This window comes from Thermobia domestica, chromosome 12 (genome assembly GCF_964235325.1).
Source record: "Thermobia domestica chromosome 12, izTheDome1.hap1.1, whole genome shotgun sequence".
Taxonomy (NCBI): domain Eukaryota; kingdom Metazoa; phylum Arthropoda; class Insecta; order Zygentoma; family Lepismatidae; genus Thermobia; species Thermobia domestica.
In genome coordinates this window covers 196708571-196715156 of record NC_137465.1, presented here as the reverse complement: position 1 = coordinate 196715156, position 6586 = coordinate 196708571, and positions in this window count along the sequence as shown.

Genomic DNA, 6586 nt, shown 5'->3' with positions numbered 1-6586 from the left:
GCACAAGTATTTATACACAATTATTTTACATGCCATTAGGAAGTTCAAAGGAAAAATCAAAGTAGAGGTCACAACCTCAATTTACTTCTACAATAAGGTCAATTCAGTTACTGATTATTTCTCTAACTTGATTTAAATTATCCAGACTTAGCTTGCATTCGTTTATGCCGATTAACCCCTTTTCAAAAGTGATTTTCCCCCTAAGATTTATTAAGTCTGGATTTTTTGTACTCTTCATGTGCGTTACTCATGCAATCACCGTACCTTAGACTCCATCTGAAACGTCTCGATTTCATTACCCTATAGTATATTAAGATATAGTACTATTAATAAATTCCATATTCTCCGGCATTTCGCCTATTTTTCATGAAACAGTTTCCGTTACACTTCGTTTAATGCTTCAGGGACGATTTTAGAAGCACGTTAGAGGTTTATGAGTTTACATGCCACGTCTGCCTCAAAAGTACTATACTTTCGCTAATTAGAATATTTCTGAATACAATTTATTGTTTTCGTTAGCTTTAAGAATTTAAAAAATAGAAAATATTACAAAATTGTACATTAACTCCCTGCTAAACTCATCGCTACCTTTTTAAATTTTAGTTATTAACTTAAAGACAATAAAAAACGTCAGAAGTTAAGAAAGTGAACCAAATAGTGTCTGCCAAAAACTAAACTTCTCGTGTAGTGTATTCCTTGGGGTACCCAAAAATTATAACGTCAAAAACAGAACTTCCAAAATTTCTGGTCTATAAGAAAAGATTTGGCAACAGTAATCAGTTTATTTTATTGCATTTCATAGATACTATCTGGCTCACTTTCTATATTTTTTTTAGTATGCTTCATTCTCTTTAAGGTTTGAAAACATTAGTTTATTTTATTGCACTTTATACATACTATCTGGCTCACTTTCCATATATTTTTTTAATTATGCTTAATTCTATTAAAGGTTTGGAAACAATAATGAGTTTATTTTATTCCATTTTATACGTACTATCTCGCTCACTTTCCTTGTTTTTTAGTATGCTTCATTCTCTTAAAGATTTGGAAATAGTAATCAGTTTATTTTATTGCTTTTTATAGATACTATCTGGCTCACCTTCCATAGTTTTAATATGTTTAATTTTCTTTAAGTTACTAATTAATTACAATAAAAGGGTTTGTGTGAGCTTAGCAAAGAGGTTTAGTTATAATATATAAAGAAATCCATAATAATTATTACTATGTTGGGTTTAATCTACTTTATATGCTGGGCAGCTTAGCGATATTGTAAAATACAAAAAAAATAATAATAATAATCATATTTTGATTTTGGGAAGGAGTATTGTTAATATGCTGAATGATTTATTTTAGTATACCACATTTCATATTTTTTTAAAAAAAATCTTGTTCACCTAAGAGCAGCAGAAAAAAAATCATGTAAGTATCTGTGTTCAAGAAGAAGGTATTATTTCCATAAATTCGAGCATCCAGAAATTTTTCTTGGAAGGGGTCCAATATTACAAGTCACTATGTCTATTTATTTTTATTTATTTATTTACTTGTGCTCTCAAGAAAGTATAAAACTAAAGTTACAGAAGGTTAACATTTAGTGTTTATGTTCAGTTTATTTATTTATTTATTTATTTATTTATTTCATAAGGACAACACAACAGGCTTAATGCCCAGTTATAGTGTCGTATACAAAATTGTTTAACATACACTATTATACATACACAAATATACGTTATGTAGTTATACATAAGTTATTGCATGATAATTCTTTTGAACTTGTTCTCTGACATACTAAACACATCTATTACATGAAGCCTAATCATTTCATTATATGAAGCACACATTCTCCACAGAGGAGACTTATGTAATATTTTTGTTCTTGCTTTTCTACAATAGAATGTCCCAGCGTTTGCTGTTCTAGTCTTACCTGTTGGGACACGTAATAATACTTCTGAAACTAATTCTGGGCAATCAATTTTACCATTTAATAATTTATGTAAGAACAACAAATCAAAAACACATCTCCTTTTTTCTAATGTTTGAAAATTAAAATTCCTTACCAAGTCTCCATAGGAGACATAATTTGGATAGAAACCGGTTTTCTTGTATGTAAGCATTTTTAAGAATTTAAATTGTATATTTTCTATTGCATCAGTGTATTTAATGACATTTGGTGTCCAAACAGTACAACAGTATTCTAATTTTGACCTCACATATGAAAAATATAACCTTATAAATGTTGATTGTTTGCAGAAATCCTGTCCTATCTTATAAATTAAACCTAGGTTTCTATATGCACTACTCGTTATCGCGTCAATGTGTTGAGTAAAGGTTAATTTGCTATCAAATATAACTCCTAGATCTTTGATAGTATTTGGGGTAGACAGGGAAGTGCCACTTATTGTATACGTAAAGTTAATTTGATTTTCTTTCCTCGTGAAAGATACAGATTTACATTTGGAAACATTCAGGACTAATTTATTCTTATCACACCACATTTAAATACTCTCTAGATCTTGTTCAAGTTTCACGCAGTCATCAATTGAACTTACTTTAGAGTACAATTTGAGATCGTCGGCAAAAAGAAGAATTTGAGAAGTTTTAATATATAGAGGAATATCATTAATAACAAGAAGAAACAACAGAGGACCTAGATTAGATCCTTGAGGGACTCCTGATAGAGTGTTAAATTTTTCAGTAACAAATCCTTTGTATGAAACACATTGTTTTCGGTTATGCAAATATGATACAAGATACTCCATTGCTTGTTTCGAAAAGTTCAGAGATGCTACTTTCAGTAGCAAGACATCATGATCAACGACATCAAATGCCTTGCTAAAATCAGTATAAACGACATCTTCTTGACCGCCTCTATCTAATTCTGTTACTATAAAATTTGTTAAAATTGATAAGTTTGTCGAAGTAGACCTATTACGTAAGAAGCCGTGTTGATAAGTTGAAAGAACAGGTTCTACATGATTTAAAATTCGCGCATATAATATACTTTCAAGAATTTTTGCAAAGGGCGATAGAATAGCAATTGGCCTGAAATTTTCTATTTCTCTCTTTTTTCCAGATTTTGGTAATGGACAGACTAAACTTTCTTTCCATTTATCTGGGAAAGTGTTTGTTCTAATAGAAATATTAAATATAGTGCTAAGTGGATATTTAAATATATCACTGCAACCTTTCACAACATAAGGGGGAATGTTATCAGGACCACAAGATGCTTTTGGTTTCAACGCTCGTATAGCATTTTCTATTTCTTCGAGTTTTATTTCATCTAATTGAAAGTTGTCTAATATATTACATTCGGTTCGATTAGCGAGAAAAGAGTGAACGTTGTATGTGGCGGGTACATTGTTGTACACTGAATGGAAATAATGTGCAAATGCCTGTGTTATTTCACTGACTTGTTGGATATCATGACCATTGTATGTAAGGGAGTTTAATAACAAATGCTGTGTTTTGCTTTTAATAAAGCTCCAGATCTGGTTTGGGTCTTTCTCGATAGAGCATTCTGAGTTTAAAATAAAAGTTTTGTAGGCTAATTTTATGTCAGATTTTATTTCTTTACGCAGTCTTTCAAATTGATCGCGATGATAAAGTATATTTGTTGATCCATTTTTCCACTTGTTATGGTGGTATATCTTGGATTTTATTTTCTTAATTATATTATAACTAAACCAACATGGATAACTTCTGCTGATATGTCTTTTAAGTGGAACACATATAGAAAATATGTTGTTAATCATTTGATAAAAGTTTGTTAATGCTATATTTACATCATCCGATTGCGAAAGGCAATCCCAGTTTACTTTAGAGAGTTCTATGTACATCTTTTGGAAATCTGCTTTTCTAAAATTAAAACCGGGTTCCTTAATTTCTTTCTTAGATTTCTGCAGGTGTTGAAATGGGAAAGAGATAAGTAAAGCTGGGTGATGCCTGTCTTCATTAGTAACAAGGGAACACTCTTTTATTACGAAAACGTCATTAAGATTTGAGAGTACTAAGTCTAAGTTTCGGCCATTATTATTTTGAATGTCATTATGGGAAATTAAGTCATACAGGGACATGAAGTTATTTAAGTCTTTACATTTATTTGTTGAAAGTAGGAGATCAAAATTAGAACACGTCATTTGACTTATATTAAAGTCCCCTATGCAAAGAACGGTGCTTCCTATTGGAACATTACTCTCAATAAATTCATAAAAAAATTCATATGTCGTTACAGTTGAATCCGGAGGAATGTATACTGCACAAATCAACACATTTAGTGAGTGACTGGAGAGTTTGACAATTACACATTCAAAATTTAGATCACAAGAGTTTATATAGGAGACATTGTAATTTTGATGTACTGCTATTATTACATCCCCTCCCTTACAATTTTTTGATAGTTCAAGGTTCCTGTCTTGACGAAAAACTTGGTATCTTTTATCGAAAAATTCTCCATCAGTATGACATTCTGTTAAAAAACTTTCGGTGATTGTGATTACATCATAATTATTTGATAAGACATTTGTATAGAATTCTAGGGCTTTGGACCGTAAGCCAAAAGTATTTTGATAAAACACTGAAAACAATTTACAAGTATGGTTTTGAAGCATATTTTCGGATACACAGCTATTATCTCCAGAGTATGACAATGAATGAACCTCGGAGCTTGGCAATACAATAAAAGTTGAAGGTGAAATTCTGCTTTTAACACACTTAGTATTTACTAATTTTGGTGTACTTACTAATTGATGCAGTTCCTGAGCGCAAAATTCTCATCGGTTGCAGGTCGATTTCCGCTTCACTGACTCAGGGCTGGGTAGTTGGTTTCTTAACAATGGGGATGGAACAGAGGGAGGGTTAACATTCTTCAGAGCACTAAAACTTTCACTTTGAACTGCCTTAGGCTGATTTGGTGACAGGGGTTCAGAGGCTGTAAGCTAGAATGTGGAGTCTCTTGTTCTGCTTGGATGCTGTCTGTTTCTATTTTCAAGTGCACTTAAAGTGAATTTTCCCCCATCAATATACAGATAACGAAACTGCAGATAAGCATAACTACCGCGTTGCCTTGCCTCTTTCATGAAAACTTGTAAATTTTTGCGTTCATTTCTCACTTTGTTAGAATAATCCTGTTCAATGTAAATGTTACTACCACGAAGTTTGCGTCTGCTTTTATCTTCTTTGGTTTTGTCTCTTAAAAACTTACACACGATAGGTCGATTTTTATTCGCAGTTATCTTTCCTACTCTGTGAGCTCGCATTATTTCGTCGTCTCTTAACTGAATTTTTAATCTGTCTTTAATTACTTTGCACACTTTTTCTTCAGTTTCTGTCCATGTCTCTCTTTCGCCCTCTTCAACGCCATACAGCACAATGTTTTGCCTTCTACTCCTATTTTCGAGGTCGTCCAGCCGTTCTTCCAGGAATTCAGTGTATTTTTGTAGTTCACTGACGTCGTTTGTTATGGTCTCGAGTTTCTTGTCAATCAAGTCAAGTCTATCCATAATTTTTGTCACGGTTTCTGTCAACTCACGCACTTCACTGACAACAACTTCATTTGAACTTTTCACTCCGTTTAGTATTGTCTTGATTTCAGCAATATCCGATTTGTTTGAACTAGTGGGGCCCGGATTGGTTTCAACACCTCCTATAACAAGCATTACGAGAATCACTATTCCATATACATAATATGATTTTTGGGTTTCGCTTCGCGCACCAACAATTTCTACAGAAAATTCATTTCTTGATTTATTACAATTAAATAGACCGATAGCGGCCCTCCAAACACTGAGCGAGACACCCATCTTTCGCTTTACACTCTGCTCCACTTCGAAGCTAGACACACACACGTCTTTTCACCCCGACGGACACTCACAATTATTTGTCCGTTGTGGATTACACATAGAAATGGCCCTTTGAAGAGTGTTAGGTTACATACTACCAGTAAGAATAAAGATGATAAATGAGTTTAAATACATACATAAATAAATGCATAACAACAGGACAAGACAAATAAAATACAACAAGTGTACAAATAAGACATGAATCATAGGACTTCCAAAACTTGGTTCCTGAAGTGACGTTCTTTGTTAGTAAATATATCCACACACATCCTCTTTACTTATTGCATTGTAAGCAGCACTAATTCTCCAAATAGGTGACATATACAGTATATTTGTCCTTGCTTTCCGACAAAATAGTATGCTATTATTTTTTGCACGCGTTTTGAGTGACGGGGCTTAAGTAAATAGATTTTTTAAAAGCACTGGACAGTCGATTTTATTATGCAGGCGTCTAAAGAGAAAAAAATTAAGTTAGTTAGTGTCCTTCTTTGTTCTAACGTTCTGAATTTAAAATTATCAATAAGATTTGTATAGTGCTCAAATGTTGGATACAGACCGGTCCTTTTATAGGTGAAATATCTCAAGAATTTATTTTGCAATTGCTCAATATTCTGGCATTCAGTTTTTAGGTATGGATAACTGACGCATATTCTAATTTAGCACTATCATACGAAAAGTAAAGTCTTTTCAATGTTGTATCATTTCTAAGCTCATTAATTATTTGGATTACGAAACCGATTTTCCTGTAGGCT